The sequence below is a fragment of the Cajanus cajan genome, chromosome 7 (genome assembly GCF_000230855.2).
Source record: "Cajanus cajan strain Asha chromosome 7, NIPB_CcT2T_4, whole genome shotgun sequence".
Lineage (NCBI taxonomy): Eukaryota > Viridiplantae > Streptophyta > Magnoliopsida > Fabales > Fabaceae > Cajanus > Cajanus cajan.
The window spans coordinates 706,652-725,481 of NC_138523.1; positions in this window are offsets into that span (position 1 = coordinate 706,652).

Sequence of the window (18,830 nt, forward strand, 5' to 3'; positions counted from 1 at the left end):
ACAATGAGGATTGAACCTAAGTCATTATGCTTTTAACTACTCTAACCTCTCTCCATCCAATTATTAGGCTAATCCTAGTGATTAATTGAAAGATGATTGAATGTGAGGCTAAAATATTGAAGAAAAAAAAAAGAAGTGGAATTTAATAGGGAAGGATGTATGATGTATGAAGCAGAGGGAGAGGGTAATTAATGTGGGTCCAATGTGTCATCTAAGCGTGTTGTGGCCGTGTCCCTCTCAACCTTTGTGTTATGAGTTATGGCCCTCACAACAATCACAAGACAGATACGTTTTACCCTAACAAATCTTCATTCTTCAGCCTTTCTTATTTCTTCTCACTGAATCACTGACCTTTTCAATGTGCCCTTAACGCCTTCCCCTTTATTTTTACTTCATCCAACATTCCCTTTCACTTTCTCCCCTTAAAGCTTCCCACACCAACACCTTTTTCTTCTCCTCTCTCCACCCTCTATCCATTTTCTCCTTTTATCATATCCTTTTTGTCTTTTACACTATAAATATCCTTTCTTTCATCCTAAGTTTTATTTTACCACCTTTATTTTATGATTTTATTAATTATATAATTTAATTTACAAAATTACATACTTTTTCTCCTTATTTTAAAAAAAATTAATTTTATTATCATAATAATTGACTGGCTATCATCTTATAATATGATATGTTGATTATTAATGTAATACATTGACTATATATTGATACAACATATTAGATCAATAGTTAATATACTATATTAATAATTAATGTATAATGATAATAGTCAATATGTTAGATCAGTGATCAATGTATTACGTTAATAATCAACTAACAAGATAGGATAATGTGTAAAATTTTAAAACGTTAACAATAAAATTAGTGATTTTAAAAGTTAAGTGACAAAAGATGTGATTAATCCAATATTTTTTCATTGATTATCAAAGACCAATTCCTTAAACATTTCTTTTACAATATTTCTTCTTTTCTATACACGAGGAGAGAATATGAGTTCTGTTAACATGTGTAAGAAATTCAGTTATTTATCAATAGTGTTGAATTTTGTTTGTTTTTTTTATAGAGGTGAAACACGATGATTTTTTTATTCTTCTGAGTAAATTGAAGTCTCTGCCACTGAATTTGGATTTCCCAAGCCACTTACTTGACATGTTGCTACTTGTCTCTTTAGGCTCATCCTTGTCGCTTTGATGTTAGTGTGGAAGGGCAATGAAAGTGAGGAAATGGGAAGGAATATTTGTGTGGTCAAATATGTGGGGCTGTAAATGGTTAATTGGTTGGTGACATTGGTGAATAATTCGGATTATGTTTGTACTTTTGTTTCTTTTAATGCCAACATTGTTGCCACTTAGGTCACATGACATGAACATTGTTCTACCTAGCTGGATCTTCGTGGTCAACTAGTTGTTCATTTTTGGGATAATTTGGGTTGAAAATCTCTGCTTTGGTGCAACTTTCCGCTTTGTAATTCGCCTTTATGCGATGCTGAATCTCATGAGTCATGACAAATTCACCGTTTTAATTCGATTCATATTTCATTTTTAAAAGGATTAAATCTTTTTGAGCTATTCAAATTTAGAAGAAAAAATAGATAGGAGCTTTCATTAAAACTTTATAAACTGAAAATTCCTTATGATAGTGTCATAAATAATTTTTTTTATTCGTAATGAACTTCGAATCAATAGTTTTCTTTACACCAACTTCACAGAAGGGCTTCAAGATAGTTTAGTAGGATGTTTAATTTTATGTTTAAAACGCATGCATCATTATTTTGCTCTTTTTTCTTTATTGTACGTGTGTTCATAATTGTATAATAAACATATTCATTTTGACATCAAATTTATTGATAGATACATAGACATGAAAAGAAAATTTATTGATAGACATATAGACATGAAACAACTTATAGGGACTATTCAATTTAATTTAATCTAATTCATTAAATTTTATATTTTAATTCTCTCATTTCTCACAATAATATATCCTCTCCCTTGATACGCTCCCTATATATGTATGTTTGTGAAAGTTAAAATTAATTTAAAAGAAAGGATGGCGTACAATAAAGAAGTAGAGAAAATAACTGTGAGACATTATTTATATAATGATGTAAACAATTAATATTAGAGAATTGTTGCATAGTGAGAAGAACTAATATTTAGTATGTATGTCACCAAAACATCAACTATTAAGAATAAGATGAAACTCACTCTAAATCTAATATAGATAAAAATATGTTGATTCATTTTTAGTATGGTGGTATCACTGATGTGAGTTCTATAAGTTTAACTCCTAAAAGTATTTATCGTTTTTGACATGAGATGCTAGTGATTGTGAGAAATATTTTTGGTATTTTTATTTAACTATAGTGTCAATATGAAGTTCTCCATTTTATTACAATGTTTTACATAACATGTTGTATTATAGAGATATAATAAATTAGGGTATTTAACATGGTAGATTTTTTTATTGTATTAAGGTAGTATCATTATACTTTGTTGTAATGAAATTAATTCGAGACCAACCAAATATGATTGTTGAATTGGAGTTTGTTGCCCATAGTTAAACTTTATGGGATTAGAAGAAAACTTGACCTCTTATAAAAATTTTAATAATTTTTATATCACTTGTAGGTGGTGTATGATTTGCAACATATACTTGATAAAATCATCTATACAAGTGTTAAGTGGGACCACTTGCATAAAATCTTGACGAGATCTCTAGAATACTCGTGAATATTGACACACACGGCCTAAAAGCACAACACATGAAAAATGACAAGGATTCTAAGGGTGTATTTTTATTAGTTAACCTCTAATACAGGCTAAGTGTTTGATACTTTGATTTATTAATTCAACCATTAAATTAAATTTTTTAATGCATACATCAAGTTCACAAATTTTAAAAAAAATTTAAAACTATTTTATATTATGTTTCATTAGTTTAAATTGATGAATAATCATTAAAATATTTTATGTATTGATTTGAATATAAATAACAAAATATCATATTTTTTTTTTTAAAATTTGTAGATTTAATTTATATATTAAGAATTTTTAATTCAATAATTTGATAGTTAAAATTTAATATAAAATAAATTATTGAATGAAATAAATAAATCTCTCCTTATATATATATATATATATATATATATATATATATATATATATATATATGATATAGAGCATATCTATAATATCATGTATTATTATAAGAACAATAAATCATATTTTTTAGATTATAAATAAAAATAGTTAATAATCAAAATTAAAATTTAATTACAAAACATTCTCTTATAAGATTATTATTATTATCACTTTCACAACTATTCACATTATCTTGTTATTGTTATCATCATTATTATCGTTATTATTATTGTTAATGATAATGATAACAATAATAACAAAAATAATTATATTAATAATTACGATTATAATAATAATTGTGATGATAATAATAATAGTGTTCATCAATAACATATTTTTTGAGGTTAAATTGTCCATTTACCATTTCAAAATTTTCACTACATTGACTCTTTAAAAAAAATTATCTAAATTTGATCCGTGAAAAGATAAATATAATTACTCTGCCCTGCTTGCTAGATACAAAAAAGGCATTGGAGGAAAGTGTGGCCTCTAACATAGCAAGGTCCTTATGATCGTCATGATTAAACATAAAAACAATCATCATAACAATGTGAATTTTCACTCTGAAAAATGCTACTATATTCTATCAACATTACTAAGCATAAGCAGCCAACTAAAGCCTGCAACAAAAGTTCCTTATTAAAGCTCTAGTTCAGCTCTTTCACTCAGAAGTGAGGATTATGTGTGCATATATACACTGACACACCAAGTACCGGATTTTGAATCTTCGTTGGTCATCCATCTTTAATACCAAAGTAAAGTACCATGATTGGAGTCAGGGCATTCATGAATTCGAATTTATGCCAACCACATAATTTTGCACCAAAATGGAGTGTGCTATTAAATTATCCACACTCAAAAGCTACAACAACATGAGTCAGAGGAGGGAACAATGTGATAGATAGACATATCATATCATATATACTATTAAAGTGGTGGGGTGCATTGCAAAATGCATATATCGGTTTTTTAAAAAAAAAGAAGCAAATATAGGCTGGTGTTGGTACCATGTCATGTATATTTAACAATAAGATACTTCCTCAGTTATTTATTGTAAAAACAAAATACATTTTTTTAAATATAAATATTTTATCTCATTTAATAATATACTCTTTCTAAAATATTATTCCTTTAATGATTTTTTAGTTGAAATACTTTTTAGAACATTTATCATAAAAATAATTTGAAAAAAAATATCATGAAATTAATAAAATTTAATGTGATTAATTAAATTTTTAATATAGGTAAAATTAATTTTTTTTAACTTAACAAAGAAAAGATGGAGTACTACGTTTAGCCAAAGAGAATAGTAGTTGGGATCTATTAATTAGTACCTTTTCATAATCTCTCTGCCAATTATTCTTAAACCCTAAATTCTGGCCTTATAGCCTGATGGGACCTTCAACTTCTTATAGTTCAATTAATTAATGCTTTCTATATTCATGACCCATGGATAAACATGATGGATCTAACTAGATAAACTTGATGGGACATTATATACACTTTAAGATTTTAAATTGCATGGGTTATTGTTTTGATTTCGTGGCTATCTTTGATTTTCCTGTTTTTCTTAATAATATATTTTCTTTATTTAAACAATTTTATTTGAATCAATGGATAAAATAATTATAGATGACAAGTCTTTTCTTTGAGTATTAATACAATTACAAATTCAAAATAATTAGTCGAACTGAAAATGATCAGTTAAATTAAAACAACCTTGTGTTGATTCACATGTTTAATAGTCATTGCGATCTTTGACGAAACTGAAGGCAAATATTATTGACACAATCATAATTATGGACTAGATAAAATTATCAAGATTCTCGAAGCCTTTATATCATGGCCGAAATCGCAGTAGCAAATCAATTTTTAAGATCTTAATATACCAGTTTAGCAACATTCACTTAATTTCAAATAATTTTAAAATGAATCTAATATCGGAGTCTGTAATATACACAAGTGTACCTTTTCTTAGTGCTGCAATTTATATCTTGTAATGATTCGAAAGTTGAAGGATTCATAATGAGATGGGGCAGAGCTGCATCAACTAAGCAAAAACAAAAGGAGATTCAGTATTAATTCTGACTCAGTTTGTGTCTGAATTCAACAATAACAACAACTATCCCCATTGTACGTGCGAAATTATGCAAAGTTATGATTCCATTTGACCAAGAATATATAATATACATAATTTGGTATCTACACTCATTGATTAGTCACCACTATCACTATGTCTTCCCAATTGGCCATATTTTTTTTATAGGTCAAAGCTACAGTATAAACCACAGGCTTCTAATTGGGTGATGATTAGCAAAATGTGAAGAATTAAAAAGGTATAATATGATGGGACAGAACTACACATATATGTATGTGGGGAATTAAGGGAGGGACAAGGTTAATGGGAGAATGATGCATCTCTTGTTATAGGAAACAACTCATTTCATGGATGACACGGAGGCCTAGTACTGTTGAAAGATGGTGAAACAACAACCCAATTGAGCAAATATCATATTTGAATATCCTTGTTCAAGTTTCAAATAAGGTTTCAGTGGAATATTTGATTATGAGCACCAACATAACTAATGTGTAGACACTAAGGGGGGCTTAATTTGACTTGAACATGACATGTCAATCACGATGTGCTATTCAACAATCTCCTATTCTTGGATCAAATTAATTACATGCCAATCTTGACAATACGCATGTTCTTTTTTATCAATAAAAAATTACAACATTAACCATGAGAATCCAACTTTTAAGTTTTATACATTTACTCCTATCTTAATTATTAAGCCGATCCTAAGTCATAAATCCTAACTATTTCGTGTAATGATTTATTTAAATATAGAAAGAGAAAAGAGAAAGAAAAAAAACACGAAAGGAATGGGAAAAAAAATAACTAGTTTGAATTTTTTTTGCTAAGAAGAATTTTTATTTTCTTTTTCTTTCTGATTAAAGACTATTTTAGTTATCAATAAATCGATAGTTCAAGCACCAAAGAATTCACCTCTTCTATTGTGGGGACAAATACTCTTACTAACATTTTGATATTCAACTTTTTTTTTTATATACATATTTTAATAAAGTGTAACAACTTAACATCTTAAAAATCAAGTATTTCGCTTGTTGTTGTGTTTTTATTTTGTAAAAAAGTGTCAAATTGATCTATTAATGTATTTTTATAATATTTATATATATTATTAATAAGGGATATCTCCTTTTAGTTTATACAAACTTTAAACTAATTTACTCATATAATTACCCTTAAATCATTTTCTTATTTATTTATTTATTTTACTTTAACGACATTTCATTTTCAAACTTTTTATATGCTTTGAATAATTTCTTACTATCTTTTTATTTTTAAATAGAGAGACATAAAGTGACTATTTTTGCCACTTGTATATATAATATGCAGTATTATTATAGTTAAGTTAATAAAGAGATGATGAATAGCTCAACAAAACCCATATTATACTATTTTTAAAAGGAAAAAGTTCAAAATTTTGATATGAAAGATGAATGACAAAATGATTATTTACTTATTTGTATGGAAAGATGTTTTTGAAAATTTGAAAATGAGAAAATTATATAATATTTTTAAAATATGAAATCTAGTATAGAACAATTGTAATGTATATATTTTTTTATGCAAAATGAAATATATTAAAAGGGAGTACAAGGGGTACCTCAACCCATAAACAGTTATAAAAAATAACCAAAACTAGATAGACAAATCTAGTTTCTTAAGTAACCTACAAGATATAACTAAGAAAACCAGACCAAAAGTAATCCAAAACAAACAAAGTCAACCAAAATCACTAAGAAAAACCAAAATCAATTGTAATGTATATTTATATTTTAAAAAATGTGAAGTTATATATTTAATCCTACAGATGGTAAATATTTCTCAGAACATAGAGTATGAATCAAACCCATGTTTGAATAGAAATTGAGATACTGTTGCAAGTTCTTCGTTTTTGAACAGGTAGCTATTCATATATGAAAGAGGTTGTCTTGGTAGGGCATGTATTTTTCTTATTATTAAATTGAAGTAGTTAATGGTGGGTTTACCATTATCTTTTTTGTGGTAACAAATCTTGTATGTGTTCCTAAAAAAAATAATTTGTCAATTTTTCAAGGTCTCGAAGGGGCATGGAAACACATAAGAACTCTTGAAATGAAATGGAAAAATAGATGTAAGTCAAGGTTGGCCAGTGAGACGATGGGGGATAAGTTTCATCGTCGAGAGGGAAACAGCCCGGATCATCAGCTAAGGCCCCTAAATGATTGCTAAGTGATAAAAGAGGTAGGGATGCAGAGACAACCAAAAAGTTTTCCGTATAAAAGTATTACTTTCACAAACTAAAATTTCTATATTTCACTAAATTCAATTGATATGAATTTAATTTCTTAAACAAGGCCTCTACTTTGAATCTTGTAGAGAGAAAAATCATATTTGGAATGAGATTCCACAAGATGTAATTGACCAAATTTCTTAATAAAAATTAATTATCAATAAAATTGAATTTTCATACCTATAATATGAATATAAAAAAACTATTTCAGTAAAAGAATTCTTTCGGCAAAGAAATTTCAACATCAGATAACTTACCAACAATTTAACGAGGACTTATATATATAGTGGAGTTATATATTTTTATCAGTATTTTTTTTTTAATTCAAATCTAAATCTTGCAATTTTTATAGATTAAAAATCAAATAGACGAGTTAATTTATAAAATATCAGCATAAGAATTTAGCTGAAGATCTTTCACTTTTTTTTTTCCTTTCAAAAATTAAAAAATGACACTAGCTAGATTCATTATTCATTGGAATTCGGCAACATTGTAAAACTCGGGCGGTGAGAAGTTTTTTTTTTTTTCAATGATATTAAATATGTGAGACCCTAATTCATTTTTTTTTTCCTTTCCCGACACTCTCATCTCTCTTTACTCATCTCACTCTCAATCTTCACTCTTTTACCTTGGTTCTTTCTTTTGGCTACTACAAGGTGGTGGAGCGGAGTGACTCGGATTGTTAGCTGGTGTTGGATTCCTCTTCTCCTTTCTCCTTCATTCAAGCCCACTTCGTACTCTCTTCTTCTTCGTTTCTCTATCCCGAAGCTCAGATCTTTGGCCCGAGGTAAGGGAAGTTAGTTTTGTTGTTGATTTTGGTTGAAAATAGGTTGTTGCAAACTCTGTAGCTGTTGAAGTTGGTTGATGTTTGATGATTTTGTTAAAATGCTGAAATGGGAAGTTTTAGGGTTCTTTGAAGGTTTGACAAATTTTGGGCCTTTTTGATGATTTTGTTGTTGCATGTTGAAAAAGGTAGTGTTTTTGGACTCTGGGATGAAAATGTAGTAATTTGAACCGATTGCATGTGGAGTTTTTCTGATTATTTTGCAGATTGTTGGAGAGTTTTCGAAAATATGAGGTTTACTGCTGAACTCGCGCTGGGCGCAGTTCTTCGCACCGGGCGCGTGGCCATCTGAGGACAGCATTTAGGCAAGTCGCCGGGCGTAAAGATGTGTGCGCCGGGCAGGCTTGGAGATGTTAGCCTCTGGATGGCCCACGCCAGGCGTAGGTTGAACCGCGCTGGGCGCGATGTCAGTTATAACTTGGTTTTGAGCTTCTGACTTGGCGCTGGGCGCGATTTTGGCCGCGCTCGGTGCTGGGACTCCTTGGAGTCTCTGCCATGGGAGGCGCCGGGCGCAATTCAGATTTGCGCTGGGCGCGAGACCAAGGGAGGTCTATGCCTTTCCCATGCTGGGCGTGAGTTTGGGCACGCCAGGCGCGAGAGACTCCTTGGAGTCTCTGTCTGGCATGCGCTGGGCGCAATTATTTATTGCGCCAAGCGCGTGAAAGCTTTGGGCTCTCTAGTTGAGTCCCGCCGGGCGCGGGAATGCTTGCGCCGGGCGCTCTGGCCCTTGGTGCCCTTTTGGTTGAACTGCGCTGGGCGCAACCATGAGTGCGCCAGGCGCATAGATAATAATTCATTATATGCTGAGTTGAGTTGAAATGGACGAATAGGATGCGATGATTAGTAGATAATATTGTTGCTGGATATGTTGAGTTGTATTAGTTGCACTGTGTGTTGATATTGGATGTTGTAGGCCGAAAGGCTGAGGTGTTGTAGGCCGAAAGGCTGAGGTAATGTAGGCCGAAAGGCTGAGGTGATGTAGGCCGAAAGGCTGAGTTGTTGTAAGAGATCTCCGAGTTGATATGCGTGACGACGCATTGTGTGTGTATTGGTAAATTGTGTTGTAAAACTGACAGGATATTTATTGATGAATTGTTGATGGTTGTAATTGTTGTTATTGCTTAAAATTTCCCTATATGTTGTCCTTTTTATGCTAGCTTATCCTTTTTGTTGTTTCCATGTGTTTGGACTACGATGATCATACTATGTATGAGAGTAGAGCAGGGTTAGATGGTGGCCAATGGTGAGTTTGCAGCTGGTAGGCGGGACTGACTCTTGTCAATGTTTGATTTTGTTTTGTTTCAGCTACTTGACATAGTGGCTTTGGATGTATCTTTTTGTATTGGACACCCTAACTCTAGTCGGATTTGGGACATCTGTATATATTTATATTCTAGATCCTATATATATATATATATATACTCGTTCTATTCTGCCTAGTATTTCCGGTGTGTTATGGTTGTGAGTGTAGTGAACAGTCGAGTCGTTACAAAATATGACGTTTAATTTAAAATAATAAGGTATAATAGAATAAATTGCTTCAAATTTAATAACGTAGTAATTATTTATTTAAAAAAAAGGTGCATATCATCATCACCTCGAAATTCTTCATGGAAGGGCGTAGTAGATTTTGGTTTAGGAATCTTTGGGATATGTTACTCACGGGGGCATGCTTTTGCTAACAAAAGATTCCGTAGAAGCTAACACCATACCCAAAGTGAGTTTAATAATCAAAGCACACACTTACCTAAATTAGGAATATGATGATTAATCTTTAATTATATATTCATCAATAATTGACATCATTTTTTTCATCATCCATAGTGGGATGAACCTATACGTTGACGTGTATATCCTTTTGGCTTGCTAATCGATAGGCAAAATCTAATGAACGGATGAGGATATCCCATTTCATCAAATTAAAAAAAAAAAATAATAGGTTGAATTTACATTATATGTAAATCTAAACTAAAATAATACAATTAAATAAAAATTAAAATATAAACTTCAGATGTAACTTTTTACACGTGTAGTGTTAGCTTTTATCTTTTCTGATTTATTGAAAGACAAAGTGCATGGGATTCGAGCTAAAATGGAACATAATGAAGCACAAAAGACAGACACACGTATAGTTCCAAGTTCCGAAGTCCATTTGAGAATCAGCCACTTGAATGGAAAGGAACAAACATACAAAAAAAATAGTTTAATTATTTTCTTTTGGCATTTAAAGGTACAAAGTTTAACAAATTTGAATATCGATTAATTATGAATAATATATTATCCATTATATAAATACTTATATAATTTTTTTTTCTTATAAATATCTTTTTTGCAGCAACTTTCTTCAATATATACTGCAAATAGTAAATGTGAAGATCTCTTCTAGTAAGTATTTAAACCTTAATTCATTGTGTCGGAAGAGACTAACATATTTTAATTTATTCACGTTAAATAAATGAAAATTACACAAACAAAAGGGAGATTTTTGAAACATTGCCGTGAAGAATCGAAATTGTAAGAAACAACAATAAAGCAATCGTATAAAGGGTCTAAAGAGATGAAGTGGATCTCTTAAATTTTTGAAACAAAAAGAAAGCTAGCTAGAACTGGTTCAAATTTTGAAAAGAACACCCTATTGTTATGAAGATGAAAATTGACGTGAAGAAAGGGAAGGGTGTGTTTGTAGAGAAACCCAAGAATGGAAAGAAAGAAAAGACCCATCAATAATTCACTCACGAATAATTCAAAGTTAGTGGGAGGGAGAGACATATATTATTATTGAATACTAAATCACTCATGAGTTCCAAAGGGGTACTCTACACTAGTTTTATATTTTATTTTATTTCTGTATTTAATTAAGTTTTTCTTTTTAATTATATATATTCTTCTATCTACATGAATAAATTCAAATTCAGAAGCATTTTTAAGAATACTGAACACAACTCTAAGTGTGTTAAGTGATGAAGGGTGAATGTATGAAACATGGTTTTGGGGAGGCTCAAGGTACTTTGGATGTGAATTGATGTTAATCTGTGGCAAGAAATATAATAATGGTGGGACGTACGCCTCGGAATAAGGAAGCGCCGTATGGTGAGTGATGGTGGAGGGTGGTAGTTGAACTTTGCAGATAGGGTTATATGTTATTTATGATATGGGTCAAGTTTCTTGCAAAAATTGCCACATTTCACTCACTAACTTTTCATTCATGTACTTGTTTTCTTTTACCTACTAAAAGAAGTACGGATATAATTATAATAGTTACTTACAATATATTAAAAACTAAAGCTTTAAAATACTCATATTCATTTAAAGGTTTGAGTTCAATAAATATTTTTTTTCATACACATTAAAGATGTAGTACATTGAAATGTTTAAGTACATTATACAAGCTCCATTTTTTATTATACGAGCATTGTGGTTCTTCCTAGATATTAAGGTCGATCGACGATAATTTTTGTCAGTCATTGGTCATGTTTATGTCAAGGTTTTTTTATACTTGAAATTGGTTGAAAAATCAAATCAATTTTGATTGATTATGTCCATTGTATAACTTAACTTTCATTGCAATGTGACTTATATGATTAAAGATATGATCATAATATACCTTGTCCACAACTTAAATTCATAGAGAACAAATGTAGAGCATATAAAAAATAATAAATATTCATGAGAAAAATGAAAGAGGATGACAATTAAATCAAATATATAAATGGTTAATAACCTAAAAGAGGTATCATGCACTTGTATTCTAACTATAGCTACCTTAAATTTTATACCAGAATATGAATAGAGCAATGTCTATAAGGAAGAGGAGTTGTTTCTAGGATAGAAATAAACTAAGTCGAGTTAGATTTTTTTAAGCTAAATTCTAACCTTAGTTAAAAACATAAAATCTAGTTTGTTTTATTTATTTATCATAGACATTTTTTAAAAGCCTTTATAGCTTGACCTATCATATAAAGCGTCTTTAAGGTCTACTTTGCGATAATTTAACACTAAATTAAGAAAAAAATATGCATATCATTAAACTTTATAAAAATCAAGTGAAACTTGTTAATATGATATAAACATATTTTAAGGGTATGATACAACATTCTTGATAATTTATTTAAAACATATTTTATAATAAGATCTTTAAATGAGACATAAATTTATCTTTCAATAAGCTTATAAATTTGTCTCTTTATATATAAGTCAGTGTTTAACAATTGAAAAAATACACAAGTATACAACTTTAATATCTTATAACTATTTTAGTGTAATAATAATAATAATAACAACAACAATAACAAGTACTTATCTATTTTTATTTAAAAAGTTGTTTTATTAAACCTAAAAAAAAATGTTGAATGACTTAAAACTTTACTTTTTTAAACTAAATGAACTTTGATGAAATTTTGTACCTAACTTATTTTTTAATAAAGTCTAGTTTGGCCCATGTCAAACAATAGGCCTTTCTTAGAAAATTTGTCCTATTTTCACCCATAACTATCTTATTAATTATTATTTTAATTTCTTGATAAATTAGTCTTATAACTTTCAATTATGGAGATATTATTTTTTTTGTAAAAAAAAATAAAATAGTCATAAATAAAAATATCTGAGATATATAAAGGTATTAAGAAAAATGTGTTATTTCAAATAATAGTTAAATTAAAAAAGAATCACATGTAAGATTTACGAATTGAATTAAGAGTTTATTTTCTATACATTGTGATAGTATAAAATATTTTATAATGTTAATAAATTAAAAATTATTGTTATATAACTTTTATCAGGTCATGAATAATGTCTCTTAAATATTTTAATTATAACAAATAAAAGTTTAACATGTTATAAATAAAGCCTTTTTTAATTAAACAAACAATAGACAAAATTCGTATTATGAATAGGCGATGCTAAAAATATAGTACATTCCTTTGTATTATATATTTTTTTAACAAGAAGCTTTTATGAAGCTCATATTCTAAGTATCTATTATTTTTATACCTTTATCAAATAAAAATGAAGATTAAAAATATAATTTATTTTAAATATTATTTAATATTAATTATCATGTAATTTATTTAATATCAGATAATAAATCTTATAATTTTAACAATTAACAGATAAATATTTAGTAATGATATCAAAATATGAATTTTATAAAATTGAAATACTAATATTACATAATTAAAAATTAAAAGACTAAATTATAAATTAAATATTATAAGAAATTAAAAGTATAATTTAATCGATGCTAAGTTATCTTCAAATTTAAGTAAATTTTATTTTATTTGTTATATCAAATTCTATTATATTTGAAATATCAATGATGTTATTAATGATGGAAGATTAGAATAATACGTATATTATAATGTTTTTTTAATCATATTATAGATACAAAATATTTATTAACTTTGTTAATAATTAATCTTTATTGAAAAATTTAGTCACTTTTAGTAGGATCTCCCTTCTTTATCATGTTTCTTTTACACAAGATTCAAACTTAATACTTTACTTAGAAGGACTGAATCTAGTATCACTTGAATCAACTATTTGTTAGTATATTAATATAATTTTTATATGAATTTGATTCATTAAATAATAAAATAATAATACTTTTATTCTATAAAATTAAGTTATATATAAAAAACATTTACTTCGTATATTTATTGGAATTAAATTACTAGTTATTGTAAGATAAGTTGATGTGTTAGGTTCAGTTTGATTATTAAATAGTTAATATTATTTTGGTCTCTAAATAAATGATAATATTGGTAGAGTAAATCCAAAAATATAAAATAATAATAATAATAATAATAATAATAACAATAATAATAATAATAATAATAATAACAATAATAATAATAATAATAACAATAATAATAATAATAATAACAATAATAATAATAATAACAATAATAATAATAACAATAATAACAATAATAATAATAATAACAATAATAACAATAATAATAATAACAATAATAACAATAATAATAATAATAATAATAATAACAATAATAATAATAATAACAATAATAATAATAATAATAATAACAATAACAATAATAATAATAATAATAATAATAATAATAATAATAATAATAATAATAACAATAATAATAATAACAATAATAATAATAACAATAATAATAATCATAATAATAATAATAATAATCATAATAATAATAATAATAATATAATAATAATAATAATCATAATCATAATCATAATAATAATAATAATAAAAATAATAACAATAATAATAACAATAATAATAATAATAACAATAATAACAATAATAATAATAATAATAATAATAATAACAACAACAACAATAATAATAATAATAATAATAATAATAATAATTATTATTATTATTATTATTATTATTATTATTATTATTATTCAACACACATGCATAATGGCGCAAATAAAAGGCTTTGTGGTCCTTGTCTTTTCTTCCCCCAACATAATATTTTGCTGTTTTTTTAGTCAATAATATATCATGTAGCTTTAAGAATTGAAACAAACATTCCCTTTTTATTGGGCTTTGACTAACAGGCCATTTACTTTAACGAGTGCCAAAATTTATATATGGGCCTTAGCCCGTACAAAATTTGTAGTGATGTTAAGTGAGTTTTCATATAAAAGTTCAACGTCTTGTTCAATGTCCCATCATTAAAAAAAAAAAAGTTGATCTGTCATAAAAAAAAACATTTAATTTAATACCAACATGCATCATTCACTAATTTAGATTTTTGTCAATTTTTTTTAAAAATCTATTACTATAATTCGGAGTCATCCTTAAACTTACATTTCAAGGTTAATATTACATGTAATCATAGGCAATTTCTTTTTTACTTATTTCGTCATTTCTATTTAAAAAAATTGAATAAAAAGATTTATGTTCTTAAGATATGTAATTTTGTATTCGAATCCGACATTGTACATATTAAAGAGTAATGTTAAAAAGGTCTTTTAACAATGAATTTCTCACATTTATCAAGAAAAAGAAAAGTTACATCATGATTGCGTCATGAGAATAATTTAATTAAATAAATATTATTTTTAAAATTTTCACATTATAAAGTTTTTGGTTTAAATTTTTCAATATCAAAATAATATAGTTCAAAATTATATTTAATATATGTTTAAATTAGTTTACTTTAAAATATAACTATTTTTATATTTTCTTGCACACTTGTTAATGTGCTTCTTGTACCCAACATTTTTCTTAGTTTAAAATATCTTTAAATTTTTTGAAACCCCTATTTTATATTTTTTGAAATGAGTGTTTTGGAGCACAATACACCATTTTAGAATGGACGTTCTAAGTCACAATAGTTATTTTTGGAACACATATTCTATGTATTTTTTATCTCTCTATAGTAAATATTTTAGACCACAACAATTATCTTTTCACCAAATTTGATTACAATGCAAGCAAGTTCTTAACTTCAATTTGTGAACTCTACTATATAATTTTCTTAACTTCAATTTGTGAACCCTACTATATAATTTTCTTTCACACATATAACAATATCCTTTCTTGTAGCACTTCTCTCATAAAAATATGTTTTTATTCTAAGAACCATTACTTATTTAAGTAACTCAACTAAGATAAATATTGTTATGTCTACTCTAATGCAAGTTTTTTTAAACAACATATCGTATCAATAAGAACTTCAATAAATATCTTAGTCGTAGTGTGCACTTGTCTTTTCATAGTCACTCTTTTTTATCTCAATTTCTCATCGACAAGTGAACTAACACATGCAACACGTGACATTCCAATTTTGTGCTCCATTGTCGGTTTCATTCCACTATAACAACCCCCACGGAAGGGTTTATGTTCCTAACAAAAATAGAATTGAGTTTTTCATAATAAGGAAAAAAAGATCGCTCGAGAAATTTGACAACAAAATTAGTATTTTACGAATCAGATAAACAAATGATAAAAACTTGCGAGAAAATAAAAATATGAGGATGAAATATATTGGAGATGCTCTTGGTATCAAAGATAAGAAAAATAGAAAAATCAAGTGAAATAGTGTGATTAAATATCATTAGGTAGACAAATGAAATGAATATTAATTACTAGGAGTCTAAATATATATTTTTTTTACTTTTTTAAGACTTGTCTTTTTTAAGATTTTTTGTTGAGTCATCCCTCTTTGACCCGTTTTCAGCAAGATGATGGAGAGGTGGGCCAAAATGAGCTTAGCTAACATGTTTTTATCATATCTAATTATCTCAAACATTAAATATCACCTTGCATAAAGTATTATTAGAGCTAAAATTGAGCATTACATCAAATACATTTCCCGAAAAGCAACTTATGTGAGTTATTATATTATATATTTTATAGATTTGTATGTTTCTCTATATTTTCATATCATCTTTCATATTTTAAGCAACTTGATTAATTATTTTATTTAACCAAAAAACTCATCAAAGTTTTTACTGGCTAATAATGTATCTTACTTTTTATATTTTATTATTCATCCTAATATGAATTTAATATAATTTTATGACAATTGTTGAAGAAAAAATAAATATGTATTACATTTTATTTTAAAAAATGACTTTAAAAATATAAATACATAAAAATAATTATGAATGAGAAAAGTTGTATACATATACACTATTGATGCAACAAATTTTGAACAATGTATGAGAAATAATATATTCAACAATCTTACTACAATGAAGATATAATAAATGTAACAAACAACAAAATACACCAGGTGAACAATGCTTTATGAATAAAGGCTAGGGTGAGTAACCTTGACATGTCTCCCATCATGGGAAAGATTTTTAGGACCATACAATTTGTTTAATTTAAATAAATGGTTAAAATTTTTCTTTCCTTCTTTATTATTTTTCTCTCTTTCCTTATTTACCTTTTTTGTTTTCCCCCCTTCTTTTTGTTGTCTATGCTTCCCTTCCTCTTTTACGACTCCATTGTTACTCTACAAACTTCATATTTTTAGCAACTTCATACCAAAACAAATATACAAATTCCACAATTCAAAAGATGGAAAAACTATTTTTACGGCAACCAAAAGGTAGCTATGATTGTGGTCATGACAGTGAAGTGGTGCAAAGGCTTGAACTAGGACAAAAGTTTGACACCCTATATCCCTCATGACATTAGTTAGATAAAACAAATTTTAAAAAGAAAGAAAAATGTGTGATGATTTAAAAAAAAAATTCCCAAATTAGTAAATGTTATTACATGTATAACTTTAAATTGAACACCCAATGTTTTAATAAAAGAAAAATCAAAGGCAACAAATAAAGTTGTTGCACTCCAAAGGACAAATAAATGTTTTCAAAACCAAAGCAACTAAAGGATAAAAAGACCCATAAGTTTCCAAAATATTAAACTATAACTCAAGTTTTGAGATCACGTCTAAACTTCAACATAATTTCATGTCTGAACATCTCCTCTGCATCAATCTTAAATTGATCCTTTCTTGCAAATGATAATGTCAAAACACAAATAAGCAAACAGAAAAGGTAGAGTGAGATACATCTCACTCAAGCTCCTAGTGTGAAATAAAGGTTGAGAAACTCACAAAACATATAACACATAATAATCAACATGATATTGCTTTAAAACCTTAATACACATCTTAAAATTATTTTGGAGGTGCATAGCACAACTAGGTGCACTTAGTTTCCAAGCAAGAGTCATTTTTTGCGACTTTAATGTTTAACATAAGGACAATCACACTTAGTGCCCACAAACACTATGCTTTTTAAGGCTTTTGTGCTTAGCATGGATGTATCCACACTTAATGCTAGAAGAAGATAAAGACAAATAAAAAAAGGCTTACTAGTCCAAAAATAGAAAGACCTTTGAGAAAATTGCTAAAAGTGTCTTACACCAGCAAATTATCATTTGACTTGCCAACTAGAAGTTTTGTCCACTTCATCCCATGGAGGATGAATTTTTCCACCTGTGGCTTTAATATGTTACCAACATCAAACTAACAACTATGTTAAAGTACTAGTTGTTTATCCCTTCATTCTAACATGTCAAGGAGCCAATCGAGGTGAAGATAATACCTAATACTAATAGGGTTTGCCCCATACTCCCTATACTTGATATTCAAAAGAAGAAATCTAAGAATGCACATGTTCCTAATATGTTCACTTTGTCCAAGGTGTAGTTTTAGAAGTTTTCACAAATGTTCTTGCAAGCTTGGTGAATATAAGACACATTGAAGAGTTCACTAAATTTAATGCCAATAAATTTTAGCAGCAACACTTAAAGCGAAAATAAAAAATAACCTTATAGGAGTGAACTTTGACAAGAGAATAAACATATTCCCACTAATAAGGTTGACAAATACAAGATATGTCAAGCTCACACTCATAGTTCTCTCACACTTGTGTTGCCTTTGTTTGTCCCGATCCATATCCAATCCTTGGCTTTTAGACCTATATATTTTATGCTATGGTTCACATATTTAATTA